This window comes from Rosa chinensis, chromosome 4 (assembly GCF_002994745.2).
Source record: "Rosa chinensis cultivar Old Blush chromosome 4, RchiOBHm-V2, whole genome shotgun sequence".
In the NCBI taxonomy this organism is placed as follows: Eukaryota; Viridiplantae; Streptophyta; class Magnoliopsida; order Rosales; family Rosaceae; genus Rosa; species Rosa chinensis.
The window spans coordinates 3,966,217-3,984,838 of NC_037091.1; the positions used below are offsets into that span (position 1 = coordinate 3,966,217).

The following is an 18,622-nucleotide window of genomic DNA, read 5'->3' on the forward strand; positions in this document are numbered from 1 at the left end:
ACTATAACAAATACTCTAACCCGCATGATCACCGCCCTGATTCTCCTGACCTGCGGGATTGCAACAACACCAAACCCGGTAAGCTTTTGACAGCTCGTATGAGTAAACAAGAATGAACTGTTGATCTATTAAATCATATTTCTTTTAACTCCAACAAAACAGCCAACAATCACAACATCCACGAAGCAATCCACAATCCCCAAAATCAGTCACTAAAATCACCAAAGATTAATACGGGATCTAAAATCACATCTTTCTTCTCAAAACCCCGAAAGAGTATTTATACAAATACGGTGACTGACAGACTAGAGCTCTAACTGAATCGTAGCCCATCACCTGGCCTAGGTTATGGCATCCGACATGATTATCAATATCGCAGTTCATCAACATAGGTTAGAACATCCGATACGCATACTCAAATAACTGTAGCCCGTCATCCACCTAGGATTAGAGCATCCGGTATGCATACACAAATAATCGTAGCCCGTCATCCACTTAGGATTAGAGCATCCGATATGCATACTCAACTTAGCCCGTCACCCGATAAGGGTCGTGGCATCTATTATACTCAACCAATTGTATCTCGTCATCCACCTAGGATTAGAGCATCCGATTCCCCCATACTGGTCACTATGTTGACCCCAAACTCAACCAATCGTAACCCATCATCCACCTAGTATTAGAGCATCCGATTCCCCCATGTTGGTCTCTATGTTGACCCAAAACTCAACCAAAATCGAGTACAATAATATTCTTTCACACAATAGGATCAATAATTTCATGATACGTACTATTATTGTGTATATATGTACTCAAAATACAAGTCCAAAAATCACCAATCCAAACTCAATCATATCATCACTCAATACCACGTCATACATGAATTTTCAATATAATTCCACCAATCACTATTATCATAAGTGACTATGGTAATTCACGTTTTCGATTTCACATCAATTAAATCATTAAAAAAAAACACACATCTCCATGTCATACCATTCCATATATAATCACGTAAATATATATATACATAATCACCCACTCAGGAATGACCACTAATACTAACTATAGTTCACACAAGAAAATCATGAAATTCATTTTGTATAATAGAAATCATTTTACTTACCTATGGACCGTAGTTGATCAAGTCCACATAATTTAAAACAAATATTTATTCCATAAATATTTTCACACAATGACAACAAAATAAATTAATTAAAAGTACTCATTTCGTAATATGAACCATGTGAGGTTTACTCACCTCTAATCTCGCTGCGTCTTCTTACAACTCGAATAAAAATCACAATTCGTCCGCCAAATCAAACCGTCAAACACCAAATCATAAGTGACTTGAATTTAGCCAACAACTCATAAAATAAAAATAAATGACGATCTGACGGTCTGATCGAATTTATACGACGATCCAACGGTCAGATCGAATTTATACGATGATCCAACAGTCAGATCGGATTTATACAACGATCCAACGGTCAGATCGAATTTATACGATGATCCAACGGTCGGATCCTCACGGATCGCCCTTTGGATCATCCTCCCGAAATTATCACGAAGATCCAACGGTCGGATCTTCCTGAATCGTCTTTATAAACATCTCCACATAATTTTATGAAAATCCGACGGTCGGATTCCCACGAATCCCATTCCAAATCACTATTTCATAATTATACGAAGATCCAACGGTCGGATCTTCACCCGTGACCTCACAAAGTCATCAGGACAGTCACACGATCAACATATTAAAATTTGAAGTAAAATTGATGGTCTGATCTTCGCAGATAGTAAACCGAAGATAAAACGTTAAAACGTTAAATAGTAACGTCAAAACGTAAATCCACTATTTATCAACTTTTCATAAAATAACCTTGTAATATATCAAAACGCTCGTATGGATGCGTAGATCATCGCCTAGATAATGAAAACTCAAAAAAAGGTCCGACGCACCGCCACAAGCGGAGGACAGACGGTGGTCAACGCCGGCCAACCACCTCCTATTCAAAAGTCGTTAACTACAAACTTCTTCATTTTAACATGCTGATCATTTTTCATAACTAGCTCAAGATCAGAAAATAACGGGAAGAGGTCGAAAAGTACCAAAATAGTCTCGGTGGCCGGAAAATTTGTAGAATCCGGCGAGAATTTGCAGAAACCGGCGAGTTATGATTTCGACGTAAAAACTTCAATATCAGGCCTCGATCCCTTCTGGAGAGTTGTTAAGAACCTCAAGGCTAACTCAATGGTTCAAGAATCAATCAAAACGATGCTCTACAACTCGAGATATCACGATCGAAATTCTCGGTGGCCGGAAAAATTCCAGAATCCGGCGAGCTGTGATTTCGACGTAAAAACTTCAACAACTCTCTTTGATCCCTTCATAAAAGTTGTTCATAACTTCAATCTGAGTTCACCAGCTCAATAATCACAGGATGAGGTGGTCTGTAACTAGAGATATGGCGATCGAAACGTTGGGTTTCGATCGAAAACCGGTCAAGCTCCGACGAACGTTAAAACCTTCAAACCAGGTCCATTACTTCTTGGTACTTGCTAAGGAGGTTGAGGCGAGTCCAACGAGCCAAAAATCAAGAGAATTGGTGGCCGGTAGCTCGAGATATCGAGATCGAACCAAAATGAGCTCAAAACGGAATCGTGTCCTCCGCTGTCGATGCCGGCAGTGTTGCTGCGCAGGGCTGCCACCTGTAGCTACGAAAGGTCGAGGCGAAGCTATAAGAAGTGGTCTGGTCTTGATTGGTGGCCGGTGGAGGGAGAGAGAGCTTGGAGAAGTTTTGCTCTGTTTTTGGGTGGCTTCGGCAGAGAGAGAGAGAATGAGAGAGTGAGAGTGATTTCTGCTAGCCTCCCCTTCCACTGACTCTCACGCACTATAACAGCACAAAGTGCTTCCCTTTTTTTTTTTTTTGCTCAAAACATGGAACATGTCTCTCATTTTTTTTATTAAAAGGAACTCCACAACATATGGAGCCAAGAACAGGTTATTACATTTTCCTTTCCTTTTTTCCCTCATACATTTATAATTTCAATATAGATATATTGCATGTGTTCATATCTCTAATGTTAACTCTCTTCATTTTAACTCATTTTCAGAGGTGGACCTCATTTCAAAAACTTCGTGGACTTGTTGAAAGATTTGTTGGCAATGGCATTGGCCAATGGTCTGCTCAGAAGAGGACTTCCCGCAGCTTCCAATCTCATTCCTGACCAGAAGGTATGGCTGTGTGTTTTTGCTGAGGACAGCAACCAGGATGATTTTGTCAAGGCGGTAAAGTCATCGTGTGAGGGGTTTCATGTTAAGTATCTGACAATTGCCAGTGCTAAAACTCTTGGACAGTGGTCTCTGGTGAGTAAAAATAATTTTCCTTAGTTCTTGCTTTAGAGTGCTTATATTTTACAATAATCTTTATTTGTTACATCCATGTATTCTCATTGTCATTCTCATCAATAGTTCCATGATTAATCAGCTTTTAATAAGAACAAATTCAACTCTCTTCAACTGCTTTTCTTTGCCATTAAATAGTTTATGTACATGCTCCTTTGCTTCCCCTTGGAGGAGTTCTGGTGTGATGTGGTTGGAGGACCAGAAAATTTCTTGCAGTAGCTAATCTTGAAGTCTAGTTCTCTGTTATCTTTTTTGTTGAGCCATTTGGGCCTATCCTAGCTTTTTGTTACTTTAATAATCTCTACTCTTACAGGGCTACTTCGGATTTCGGGGTGAAATCCGGGGCGGGTCCTATCACGAACACCAGACAAAAACATAGTCTCGAGTCTCAAAGCATCATTAACCACCTGATGATAAGTATAGAATAGTACAGCCGTGAACTACAGGTGGTAATCACGCCTTAATCCCTCAATAAACCTAGAAATCCGCTCCTCCTCATTGCTTACCAAATCTAGCACAAAGTGGGATAGCTGGGTGAATCGTGGCTCAAATTCTGACACTGTCTTGTCTCCTTTCTCTAGCTGCAAGAACTCATTCTTCACCCTGTCACGAATGGCCGTGCCAAAATACCGCCTATTAAAGTGTACTTTGAACTGTTCCCAAGTCATTGGGCTAGCATTCCCTGGTTCCTTACTGGTCATGTCCCAACAATCATAAGCAACACCATCAAGAAAGTCTACTGCCAAGCCCACTTTCCGGTCCACCGGACAATTTATCTGAGTAAAAACTCTCTCCATTTTGTTCAACCAATTCTGAGTGTCCATGGCGTTAGGAGCATGGGAGAAACTGTACTCTCCATGTCTCCTCACTCGCTCCATAGTAAAATCAGTTCTGGAGCCAGGAAGTGCTGCAGTCAGCTGTTGGAAAATATTTCCCAAGGAGTTCGCCAGTCCTTCAGGAGCATTCCCATCTCCTGGAGTGGGAGGAGTCTCCCTGCGGTTTCGGCGTCTAGGAGGTATAGCACCTGAAGAAGAGAAGGATAACAAAGCTCTAGGATTAGGACATTAACCTATCTACTTTACATACATAATGAACACACTAGCACCGAAGAGTATATGATAGAGATCCGCCGCGGTCGGGCCATCACTCGGGAGGCACTAGGCCCACTAAACATATAAAGTAGTAGGAAAGAAAGAAGTCTACAGAACCTAACAACCTAATGCTCTGATAACAAGTTGACAGGACCCGCCCAGAATTTCACCCTGAAATCCGAGGTGGCCCTGTGGGGCCCACCTTAGGAATAACTCTACCAAAAATTCGGCAGAGTCACCCCTAAAATGGACCACCCAAAACCTGTAAAAACACATTCACACTTCTAAACAACCCTCCAAAAACTCCTAGAGCCACCCCGCTCCCCAAAACTGAACAACTCCACAATTTACAACTAATATCCGAACAATACAACATAATCCAAATACACAAGTGCACCTCCCATACTTTACAACATTTGTCCCACAAGTTATCAAAGCAATCTAAAAGAGAAAAAGAATTCAAGATACAAGTAGGTTCAATAAATAACCTACAATATAGAAAACAACAGCAGCAGATGCTATGCCCCTAATCCTACTATATATGCTGAACCAGCTACTCAGCAGACTAGGCATTTGAAACCGAAGGGCCCAAGGGAAAGTACATAAAAACGTTAGCATGAGTGGACAAAAATAAGTAATTGTAAAGAAAAAGGAATTTATACTTTCCCACGTTTATTTCATTAAAAACCCGATGCATGCAACAATTATAAAACATAATTCTTTAAACTCTGAAATCTTGTGGAAACATAACAGCCGCGCTGGTTAAGAGAAAACAGACTAGCCCCGCTAGTTAAGTAACAACAGAGTATGGGGAAGAAGTCATCACCATACGAGTAAGGGAGCCTCCCAGGCTCGGGTCGGAGTGTCCCACACTCTTGAGCATCCCATGCTCTGCTCAACTCACCCACAAACACAGAGTAAGTGGGGAGGAGTACTAATAGGCTAGCTAGCAATAAATATGATGACCCAGGTATGGTGGGTTAAAATCATATGAAAATCGAAAATCAGTAAGGCTTCCCCAATATCTCACAAGAAAAAAAAAACATATTCCCAATGACGTGGCCCTTCACGCCAAAATATTCTGGAATTCATAATTAAATAGGCGAGGAATAATAGATGAGTAAATACTCTCGAAAATCCCATTTTTGAAAACCTTTCAGAAATCTTAGAATCGATAAATGAAAATATAAATAATTCCAGAAATCACATTTGAAAATACTTCGTCGAAATTCAATATAAATCACAAATTCAAAATCGATCATAACAAACTTCAATTCGAATTTCCAATCGATATGGTAATGAATACTTAAATCCAATTAATATGCTCGATAATTTAAAAACAATAATTTAAACCACTAATCCATTTCCCAAATCAAAATCAAGATAAATCAATATCAATTTCCCGACAGTAAATTATAATAATATGATAATTAATTAAATAAATACTTATTTTGGGAAAAACAATTGCATGCATCATTATTTATAAACAAAAGTCCACTCACAGTATAATGCTAACGTGGTATCCAAGCGTAAAGATCCTCATCGAGTGATGAGTTAGTACCTCGTCCTGTACACAATTATATTCCGTAAACAACAATTCGACAAATAAATACGATTCTAAAACGAAACCCGAAAACCCCACGTAAACCAACATCTCCATTTCTTTCCGGATTCAAGCTAAACTTCACCATTAATATCAATCCGTTGATTAAAATATTCCATGGGAGAAATAAGGGAAATCCGAAGGTCGGATTCCAACAAATCGACATCCGAAACTCCAAACTTCGGAAATCTACAATCAATGTCAAACTTCTCCCAAAATTCACCAAAATCACATATTCAACCTCTACAACAATTATAGGATTTATTTAGCTAAAAAAAATCGAAACTAAAAAGCTGCCCTACGCACTGCCGCCGTCACCAGCTCCAATGGCCACCAAATTTTGGTAGCAGTTTCGTCTCAACCATCCAAACAACTTTCTCAACTACACCAATTTCAGAAAGTGGTCGGAAGTACCTCAACAATTAAGGAGAAGTTTGAACCCGATTCGTGAATAGTGACCCAAAATTTCCCGCCGTCAGTTCTTCCTCCACGTCTCGATTCTCTGTAAGATCTTTGAGGGGGATAATCTACATCTCGAGGCACTCCTAATGGACCTGGTCTGACAGTTTCTGGTGGCCAGAGTTGTGAGGTGGCCAGAGTTACAAAGAAGGGAGAGAACGCACGCGGGAGGGAGGAGAGAGAGAGAGAGAGAGAGAGAGAGAGAGAGAGAGAGAATCCACCCAGGTAAAATCTGACCTACCACAGTGAAAAATATAAATTTATACCATTTACCATGAACAGTAATTTTTGAAATTTCGCCTATAACTTCTCATACGAACTCCGATTTTTACGTACCACATATGCACGTGCCCGGTTTAACGTCCTCTACAGCTTTCATGAAGATCATTTTCTCAAATTTTGACTCAAACAAAAAATCAATTTTTAGGGCCACTAAAAGTATCAAAACAAAGTAAAAAGTGAAAGTAGTTGTCATTTACCTTCCAAATGACTAGTAAACGGGTAATTGAGATACGGGACGTTACACATACCATCTGGACTTGGAGATTTTGTAGGATCCATCTGAAATAGTGCTTGTTTATTCTCATCCACAGAGTATTCAAGTAATAAGGAGGCACCCAAGTCTGGTGTTATTACCGGTACCACAGAAGAAAGAACCGGCTCTATTTGCACATCAGAAACATTTGTAGATTGAAACAATGAATTATAATAATCCAAAACAACTATTTTGATACCTCTTGGAGTGTCTTGCCAAACTCCAGTTGAATCGAACAAACCCTTTAAGTAATTTCGCTGCTTTCTATTGGATGCTTTTTGTTGAAAGAAACGCGTGTTCCTATCACCATCCTTCAACCAAGTAGTTTTCGATATCACCATCCTTCAACCAAGTAGTTTTCGACCTTTGCTTCCAAAAAATGTCCTCCAACTCCAACAAAGTATCAAATCTCTCTTATAGCAATCTTCTTTCGGGAAGGTCAGACATTGCAAAGGGAAGGGACAAAAATTGCTCCAGCTGCTTACTAATATAGGCCATCTCCTCATGCCGGCCTCCAAAATCCTGCCTCATCCAGTTGAGAAAATCCAACCTCGTGCTATAAAGTTTTCCCTACAAACAAAACTGCTCGAAACCTTCACTATCCGTTCGCCACTTCTCTCAGATCACTTCTTCACAAGAATCATCCTTCGTCCACATCTCTTCAAACCGAAATCTGGTTCTGCGTGAAGGAAACCTCTTCAAACCGAAATCTGGTTCTGCGTGAAGGAAACTGAATTGGAGCCTGAATATGTGCCTCAACAAGAATCGGGACTTGATCAGAACAAGAGTGGCTAGTTAGGGTAAATGATTACAAGGAAAACAAAAACAAATAATAAGGTATTAAAAGAAAGAAAATATCAGCTAGCTATCTATATTTATGGGCATTTAGATTGTGTGTATGTATATAAATATATATATGTACACATGACATATATACACATAAACACACATATACTCAAACTAATCGGTAAGGAATTTTTGGTGCTTTCTTAGGTTTCAAATATGTACTAGCAATAATTAGTACTAAAATAACATACATCACAAGAATAATATAGATAATAGTCTTGAGTTTGAAAATAAATATCGAGTGTATACAAGTAATACGAACTAACGTACCTTGGTAAGTTTACTAGAACTCTAATACTGAAAAAAGTTTTCTATCTTGTAAGTATGGTATATGATGTCATTGGTTTCTGAAAGGAAAATGCTCAAAACAAAGTAAGATTTTTCAAATTTAATTAATAATATAGTGTTCTATAGTTGACACTAATTTTCGGGTTATTACACACGTACTTTAGCATAGAGAAAGATTAGTAAATTATTGTACTAACAAACTACTATAAGAAGGACAACTAATGGAAAAAAAAAAAGTCTAAATGATCGCACGAGGAGTTCTCAGGAAAAAAGAAAAAAATAAAAAATAAAAAGGCTAATGCGCATCAAACTAAGCAAGTAAATGAACAAAATGGCGTTACCACTTGTAGACTATCATTTGTATCAAGAATCACCAAAATGTGCCAAAGTGCTGCATCTGCACTTAAATGAAAGGAAATAAACATAAGAAGAGAACAATACAATCATCACCTGAAAAGCAACCAAAACACGATTACATGCAATATTGAACACATTTAAGACTCAAAGCAATAAACACACCTGTGTCTGTGTTTTCCTTCTTCACTAACCCGGTTCAGAGACCATCCAAATGACAACCATCTTGTATCTTTACAAAGACCTACATAAATCAAGGAGACCTCATGAAACACCCAAATCACTGGAAAACAAAATCTCAAAATTACCCAATGACAATTAGGTGAATCTACAATCTTTGAGTCGATTTTGATATTCTCTGCGCTCCAAACAATTGATACTAATAATCAAGTTTTGTAGGAGGAAGATGAGGCGGATAGTAACCGCAATCAGTTTGAGTTTCTCTGGTATTCAACCGAACATGGGAGTAACCGTGCTTATCCTCTTCTTTTCCGCTGCATAGGTACAATTTTGCCCTTCTTTTATTTAATCCATTTGCCATAGAGTTATATTAGGAGGGGCAATTTCAGGATTTTAAAAAATTTAACCTTAAGCACTATTTACTTAATTAATATTGATTGATGACAAAAAATCGTCACCTAAAAATACGTCGCAAAAACAAGTCATGAAAGAAGAAAATGCTGTTGAAAGGGGAAAAAAATAAAATAATAGAGATTTGCACTCGGCCACTCGTAGCTTTTATTTTACTTGAAAATAAGAAACTATTTATAACGGGCCCACCATTCTGATGTTGCATTACAAAACTCAAAAAACCTTTTGCGGTCCCTTCGAATCTCTTGTAGCCGAAGATGCCGACCAAAAAAGGGCAAAAAAGGAGCCCCCAAGAAGGTCGGTAGCTTCGAAGCTCTGCTTCCATAAGTTTCTTCTCTCTTTTCTTTTGTTTATTTTTGGTTACAAGTTTCTTCTCTCTTTTCATGATACTCCATTGTTGTAGAAGAGAGGAAACAAAGATGTAGTTGAGGATCTGAAAGATGAGACTGTGAAGATTGAAAAGAAAATTGAGCCTCCTAAGGCTGAAGAGAAAGATGAGGGGACTCCGATGGTTGAAGAGAAAGATGAGCCTGATAAGGTTGATGAGCAGACTCTGATGGTTGAAGAGAAAGATGGCTCTCATGGTGGTTAGTTTACTAAACTTCCTTCTAATCCTTTTATACCTATATATTTTCTGAAATAGGATCTTCCATTGCTGTGTTGATACCTGCTTAATTCTAGGTCATATCTGTCTACTTGGGTTGATTAGTTTCCTCATAGGATTGAGATGGTTTGACTATGAATCTGTTTATAGATATTGCTGGTTGCTTGGGGTATGTGAAGGGAAAACCAAAAGAATGCAGCAAAGTTAATGAAATAATGGAGTAATGCATGAATTTTTTTCTTCTGTTTTGTGAATTATATGCTTATGAGTAACTGGTTATCGTTATGCTTTGAGTAGATATGGAGGAGACAGTGCAGGGACAGAACCAGACTGTGCCGTTTCAAGGTGTCGGTGGATATAGTGGCTGGCTGGAATACAATTACGATCAATCCAAGGGGTTTTATGATGGGGAGCTCGGCTTGAATGATGGAGAAAGAAAAGTGCCTGTTTTCTTTATCCCCTTCCAAGACTTGGAAACATCAAGGAATGTATATCACACAACTTTTAAAGTGGCGCACGAATGGGTTCTTAAGCCTTGGTTCTACCTGTGCTGCTATAGGTCAAGACTTGGTATGTTACGACAGATTCGACATGTTTCTGACCGATGCATAAGTGTGAGACACAAGATATGTGAATGGTCATTGTGAATTGCCTGTTCCATAGGTTCAGAGACAAATTCGGTAAGTATACCTTATTTTGTAAGAAATATTTCTTTTCCGATATTCATCCTACATCTCTTCTTTTTGTGGATTTATTATCACAACTTTAGTCTTGTTTTGCTTTTCATTGCTTTTTAGTATTGTTCTGTTATGTTCGTGGGTTTGAGATCGAGTAAGAGGCCGATTTTCAGATCGTAGAGAACTCAAAAGTTGAGTTCTTTGTTATATGGTTTTCTACAAACTTATTCCTTTAATGAGACACTCCTGGAATATATACATCACAAGACTAGATAATAGGAATTAACTGAAACACCGTAGAAATTAGACAGTTGCATTTATACGTATAAAAGATAAGTGCTACAACAGTAACTAATAACCAACGCAGATATGCATCAGCAAGTCTAAGTCAACCTACAATGAGGCACATAACATGTTCCAACACAAGTGAGAGTTCACTTTGTAGGGAATTACATGAAGTATCCATGTTCCACATTTCCAGGACCATCACTTTTCTGAAGTCCAGAAGGGGGAAGCATGGTAGTTTTCTTGTTGAAAACTCTCTATCTTTATTTAGGGGAACTAGGTAAAGAAATAACCACTGCAAATGGCCTAGTGGTTCTTACCTAGTTAAGTGTGCTCTCCAACCTAGGTTCGAACCCCGAAGCTGTCAAAGTGGTCAGGCACTGTGCTTCAATGCACAGTTGGAGCATTTCACATGCGCCGAAAGAGTTTATCTTGAGCTTAGAAAGCCTTTGGGTTCCCCTTAACAAAGTCAAAAAAAAAAAAAAATAAAGAAATTATGTAAGGTCTCCCCCACCACTATCTAATTCTACAAATATAAAATACAATTGGGTTGATGGAATATATCTTTCCTTGAGATCACTGTTTTTAATTCTTTATATTTCTCCCACTGTACTCATTTGATTCTTAGACTTTTGTGCTAGCGGCCTGGTACGTACAATTGGTTAAATGCATCTCATTGATTGAACTCTATATGAAACTTGCAACAACCAATATCTAATCCATGTGTCTATAAAGCAGAAGCCAAGAAATGAAACAAAGTAGGCCTTTCTAGAGAGTTGATGCTATATAGTTGGTTTCTGATGCTCTACCTTTTTTTTCCTTCTTTCAACAATATATGTTCTTGAACCAAATCTATTGTGTTTATATATAATTATTTGTATTCATGTTAACGACTGCATTTGGTCTGGTTTCAACCACTATCAAGATAGCTGGTTCTATACCTCGTTCCAGAGGCGGATATGCATTCATGATAGTAGCTTTGTACTTTCGTACCCTTTCAAGTTTCGGTTGGTGTATGATGTATTGCACTTCAGCTTCATTTGGTGCTTAACTAAACTCTCCACATCTCTCCAAAACCGAAACGGAGGCAAATGTATCAAAATAGTAGCTTTATTGTTTCTCACCCTTTCAAGTTTCACCCTAATGGTTCTTTTACCTTATTCATTGTTATTAATCAACATGAACATAGATTTGAACAAAAAAAACAACATCAATCTTGCATGTACTTACTGAGCTTTCAAAATTCAGCAAACCCTTATAGTAGTTTTGGAGAAATTGAGAAAGAAAATTGACTTGAAGAAATTAGCTAAACTGAAAGAAAGCCTAAAGATTTCTTCCTAGTTTTATTTCCTGATTTGTTGATCTTTTTTAACATTTTTTTTGTGTGTAGGGAGCTAGGAGAGGCTGTTGTGCAGATGCAAATGTCTAATGCTACTTATAGTGCACTCCATGAGAGCTCTAGTTTTGTTTTATGCAATGATGAAGTGAAATTAGTGAAGATTGATGGAAATTTGGAGAACGTGAACGAGAATATTCGGTATCGGAGATTGGTGCAAGATTTTAAGAGATTTGGACAGACCGTTCGTCAGTACTTTCTTGATCCAAGAATCATAGATTGGCAACGAAGGGACGAGTTTTTGAAAATCTTCAACTTTGCAAATATAGGGTGAGTTAATTTAAAAAGAATTTTTCTTCCAGTGATTTGTAGTTTAATGATTAAATTGAACTGTTTTGGTTGGATTTTTTTGAAATGGGTTTTGGTTGGATTTTTCAGGTATGATAGGCTGACCAAGATGGTGAACAGGCACCCATTTTTAATGGTAAGTGATCATTGCCGGATGAAATATTTCTCGGAGATTTGGCATACGTTATCTAGTACTACTCTCAGTCAGAGGGTGTTGTATGCCTTGGGTTCAAGAGGTCTTATGCACTCCACTTATGTTCAGCAAAAAACCCATGGATGGTTCAGACCGGGCATGCGGAAGGAGTTCCATGCCATATTTGATTTCGAAGGCAGAGACAAGGACAAGGCCAGAGAGGCAATAGCTATGTTAGAACCAAATCAGACCAACTACTGAAGTTTCTGAGAAATGTATATGAGCATTTTTATGAACATAACATTACTGCAGAAGCAGCATATGCGGAGATTGAAAGATGGTGGTTTGGTTTGTTAGACAGAGCCCATGAGGCGGTGGCTGAGTGAAGGTGCGCCAAACTTGTGTAGTTTTTGTCGGGTGTTTTCCATGAGGCGGTGGCTGAGTGAAGGCGTGCCAAACTCGTGAAGGTTTTGTCGGGTGTTTTTAAACTTGTGAAGGTTTGGTTTACCATTATTTAACTAATGAATCAATCAGTGCGCAATAAATTATTAATGGTGTGCCACACTTGTGGAGAACTTTAGGGCCTGTTCGGTAGCTTTTTTAAAAATGATTTTTCAAAAACCGATTTTGAAAATGAAAACGAGAAAACAAGATTAGATTTTTGAGATCCGAAAATGTGTCTAGTAGTTTATTTAGAAAACAATTTTCAAAAACGAGAACAACAAAACCGCGTCCGGTACTACCATATGAAAATACAAAAAACAATGAAAATGTATTCGGTTGTAGTATTTTTAAAATCTCAAAACATATGTAGGTATTCCAAAACTTAAACCCTAAAACATATACTCTCATAATTTTTTTCGACAAAGCAAACAGATTTGAATACAAAACTCATAGAGATTCTTATAAGAGCTTCGATTGACTACTTAAGAAATACATACCGCAGCAAGACGACGATAGCGTTAGCTCCTCTAGTTCAAATCGTTCTCTATAATAAAAAAAATCACAAGTAATTAATATAAAAGGATTTTTGATGAAGACTACTGGTGATGGAAGAAGAGAGCAATGAGAGAACATGGCGACTAGAGATGAGAGAGAGACCTAAGAAGAAGAGAGCGACGTGAGAATATGGAGAGCACGTTCTTTTTTTTTTTCTTTGTTTTGGAAAATATATCTCCATGTTTTCTAAAATATGAGAATGAAAAGGTGAAAACGTCTATTTGTCGTTTTCCTGTTTTAAGAGTAAAATAAAAAATCATTTTCAATTTTTATTTTCTGCATTTTTGAAAACAGACCAACGAACGCATTTTCAAGCTATTTTCATTTTATAAAATGAAAAAGATGACTTGAAAACGTTACCGAACGCCACCTTATGCTGTTGGTACTTTCCTTTTACTACAAGCAACTATCACCGACTCTTGCTCTTTAATATTTGTGACAAGTTTCTTGGCTTCGTCAAGGATTCTCTCACTCATTTGTGCATTATGGATATTATTTTAGTTTTTATTTTTTCCGGTTTCCTAAATTTGGTATTTCAAACCTTTCATTTGGAAAATTTGGTCAAGTTGATGTGGAATGGAAACAACATAGTATGCATGTGTATGATCTTCCCAATCGACACTTTTGATGAACCTCACTTAAAGCAGCAAAATGACATATTATAAGTTGCATAGAACATATTTAAGTGGTTGCTTTAATAAAATAGCTAATTACTCTAAACAAAAACTTTATACATGGATTGATTAATGGGAAAAATAGAAAAATGATAGGGATGAATGGGTGTAAATAGTTAAAAAGGAAGTATGAGTGGGATGAGTAGGTGGTGGGTGACTGACTCAACATTTAGAACGTAGAGGTCTTTTTTTTTTTTTTTTTTTAGAATAGTAAAAAGAGGGGTGCAACACGAGGACTTCCTAAGAGGTCACCCATTCTAGTACTGCTCTCGCCCAAGTAAGCTTAACTTAGGAGTTCTAATGAGATCCGGTGCATTATTGCTGGTATGATCGCATCCAACTTAGAAGTCTTTTGAAAGCCGGCGGAAATGGAAATTTTAAGATTCGATGATTAAAGTCAACAAAATGATTGACATTCACATCTTCTTTTTCAAAAGCTTATCTACTATTTTCATATGTGTAAAATATTAATGGGACCTAATATTATCTACATTAAGTGAATAACAAATTGATTAAACTTGTTACAATAAATAGGAAATATATGAATTATCTATCTAGTTACCAAATGAGTTTAGGTATGTCACTCTTTGGTTAGGAATCCATTTTGATAAAGATAAACATTTATTGTTAATGATATAATAACTATAGAATCTCTACAGATAACTCATAGGCTTGAATAAGATTCTTTTATGGGAAGACATATCCAGCTTGTATATATAGGTGCTTGAAGTCCCTATTCATTATGTGACAAAATATTCAGTCTTGCCCCATAGAGAGGAGTAAAACACATAGTTGAGTAGAAGACTTTTTGCGTGTGGCTGCTTGGGGTTTTTTGGAGTTCGAACTGATTGTGTTGAATAGCTGTGTTGCTGCTACTGTTGTTGAAGAGATGGCTGTTGTCAATGAAGCAGGTGATGCATTTTCTCTTGATGTGTTCTAGTTTATATTGTATTGATTATTTGGTTGTGCTTTTGTTTCTTGTGAAATGATCCTTGGATTGTTCATTAAGTTTACAATATTATGTAGGTTGTCCTTCTTCCCAAAACAAAACCCCTTTTCTTTTAGCTCAATGTGAATTAACAGGAAAAAGTTGAAAGTAGTCGAGTAAACAAGTGTTTTACTCTTTCTCCTGTCTTAACATGTTGATTCGATCACAAACAAGCCCTAATCATTTCCTGAGTGATTGGTGTTCTCGAGTCTCGACCACAAATTCAAGTGTATGTACAAACATACTAAATTAATGTAATTCTTAAAACACTGTCGTTTTAAACGTAAATGTTGTTCATTTCATTATTAGACCTATAAGGGTAGCAATACGTATAGATTACGTGCCCAACAACAAATTAAAGAAAAGGTTATTATCAATTTAGGTGTAGTATTAATCTGGACTTCAATTCAAATTTGTTGGGAAGAGGGTAGTTGGGTACGTCGACATGAATTGTATGCATGGTTAGCTATCCCCATTTTCCTCTGATGTCGATCACACACTATGATCACTATTTAAGCTACAAAACCAACAGCACTTTGTGTCTTATTGACTCATGCTTTCACATTGTAGCCAAGCTTAATTTTGAATGAACCTCTCAATCTATATAGCTTCGATCTTTCATTAACCAGTGGTCCATATACGACTGATGAACAAATTAATCTAAGTATTTTCCATTCCATGGGTTTGCTCTGAGGACATCAAAGCAGATGGATGAGCTTTCAAATTTGGTTGCCAAGAAGAAGGAACAACTTGCCGAGCAGATGAAGGATATCTCCAGTTTGGTTGTCATCACACCATCTGTATACATCCTTCTTGATATGCTGTCTTTGAGAGCTATTGAGAGAAAATTTCTGAGCTGGGTTTTTTCTTTTTTTTCTTTTTTTTCTTCTTTTTTTGTTGCAAAGTGTGCTTCTAATTGCACATTAGTTTGTTACTAAACCACCTTGTCAAGTAATGACCTCCCTCTCGAGTTCCACAAAACAAAAAATAAAATAAAAAATCTCTTGCTATTGATCTTACTTCTCCGAGCCATTTGTTGTTTCTGAAATCTTAGTTAGTATAGATATTCGTTAAAGGGAGCTTATATTCATACCTCCAAAGTTAGCATTTGGACCTCCCAACTTAATGGACCTCCAACTTACTTTTATAAATAACAAATTTGCTATCTATACCTCCCTAATTTTCCCACAATGCCCATCGTCAAATAAAATCAATAAAAACTTCTTCTTTTACATTCTATTCATACCTCCAACTTACTTTTATAAATAACAAATTTGCTATCTATACCTCACTAATTTTCCCACAATGCCCATCGTCAAATAAAATCAATAAAAACTTCTTCTTTTACATTCTATTCATACCTCTAAAATCAGTAGTAGAACCTCATTCAATTTTTGAAGATCTCACAATCCTATTTTACACTTCATACAATTAAGCTGCACAAAAAAAAAAAAAAAATCTCCAATTGGTAATCAATACAGTATTTTCCATTAAATTAATTGAATATAGAAGCATGTTGGTATACTGCTATCTGAGATGTTTAGATATTATTCCTAATTCTCAAAATTTTTAATTAAACTAAGTTTTTGGATACACAATTTTCATCACTTATTTATGTGTCACGCCCCGAATTTTGAATAACCAATTCAAATCCGAAACATGAATAAACACTACAACACACGCCACTCAATTTCAAATCTCGAAAACCTCAGTTTAATTAATACAACTCACTTGTACAAAGTAAATTTGTAAAGCTCAAATTGAGCATCACTCACCTCACAATTTACAAAGCTGTAAAACTAAAACAATTACTCTAATCCGCACGATCTCCGCCATGATCCTCCTGACCTGCAGGACTACCCGCTACACAATTTGAATAGTGCACCGGGATTGCAACAACACAAAACCCGGTAAGCTTTTGACAGCTCGTGAGTAAACAAGAAAGAACTGTTGATTTATTAAATTATAAATCTTACAAAACAAGTAAAACAAATCAACAGTACAACGTCTGCAAAGAGACATCAAACCACTCATGGAAAACCACAAGGAATACATTTTCACAATCCTCAAATCACCATACAACACACGGGTCCTACCACACCCAACCCACATAACACCACTTCGGTCCATCTTGACCATACGTTAGAGCTCTAACCACGTCGTTACAGACACCTTGGACTAGGTTCAGGTAAACGACATATCGCCAGGTTTAATAACCCTTGAACTTCGGACACCCCCGTCCTCAGAGCAATATACTCCGGTTAATAATAAACCGTCGAACTTCGGACATCCCCGTCCTCATAACACAAACACTCCGGTTATCCTTAACCATCGAACTTTGGACCTCAGTCCTCAGAACACAAACACTCCGGTTATCCTTAACCATCTAACTTCGGACATCTGTCCTCAGATCACAAACACTCCGGTTATCCTTAACCATCTAACTTCGGACATCTGTCCTCAAAACACAAACACTCCGGTTATCCTTAACCATCTAACTTTGGATCAGTCCTCAAAACCCTATATTCTCCACTCTATACCTCCTCCAATATAAATCATGAATATCAACAAGACTCATCAATCACGTTCATCACATATAAATTTAGTACGTCACATCTCAATCCAAAATAAATAAATCATCACCATTTCACACTCTTCAATGCCACACCAATTCGTATATAATCACGTAAATATATATATATATATATATATATATATATATACGTAATCACCCACTCAGAAGTGACCACTAATACCAACTATAGTTCACACAAGAAAATCAGGAAATTCATTTTGTATAATTAAATCATTTTACTTACCTATGGACCGTAGTTGATCAAGTCCATATGATTTAAAACAAATATTTATTCCATAAATATTTTCACACAATTACCACAGAAAATAAATTAATTAAAGGTACTCGGTTCGTAATATGAACCACGTGAGGTTTACTCACCTCTAATCCTGCTGCGTCTTCAATTTCACAATACACACCAAAACCGCTCACCAAGGAAGACCGTCAATCACCTAATCAAACATGATCTTAACTTAACCAAAAACTCAAAAATATAAATAAACGACGATCTAACGGTTGGATCGAAATTAAACGGTGATCCAACGGTCAGATCCTCGAAATTCGATAATCGAAACCCTAAACTTCAGGAATTCATAATTAATTCCAAGTTCCTCAAAAAATTACCAAACTTCATATACAAGCTCTACAATATTTATGTGATTTAACTAACCAAATAAAAAACAGAATTTTAATCACTGTTCATACACCGCACTATTCACCCATCGCACTGTTCATGCGGCAACACTGTTCATGCGGCGGCCAACTCCTCCTCCGGCCACCAAATTTTATCCACAACATCATCTCAACATTTCCAATAACTTTCTCAA

The 18,622-nt window shown here is 37.2% G+C and overlaps 1 long non-coding RNA gene and 1 other non-coding gene across 2 annotated transcripts; both read right to left on the bottom strand.

Annotated features, from left to right (window-relative positions):
- Positions 1 to 14,451: 14,451 nt before the first annotated feature.
- Positions 14,452 to 14,570, bottom strand: LOC112201180. Its single transcript, XR_002936643.1, has one exon. It is a non-coding gene; the product is annotated as a 5S ribosomal RNA (ribosomal RNA).
- Positions 14,571 to 16,880: 2,310 nt separating this feature from the next.
- On the bottom strand, positions 16,881 to 18,338 carry LOC112195821. The gene is made up of 2 exons (XR_002934800.2): positions 18,177 to 18,338; positions 16,881 to 17,083 (listed from the first exon to the last, which is right to left on the bottom strand). It is a non-coding gene; the product is annotated as an uncharacterized LOC112195821 (long non-coding RNA).
- Between the last annotated feature and the right edge of the window lie 284 nt (positions 18,339 to 18,622).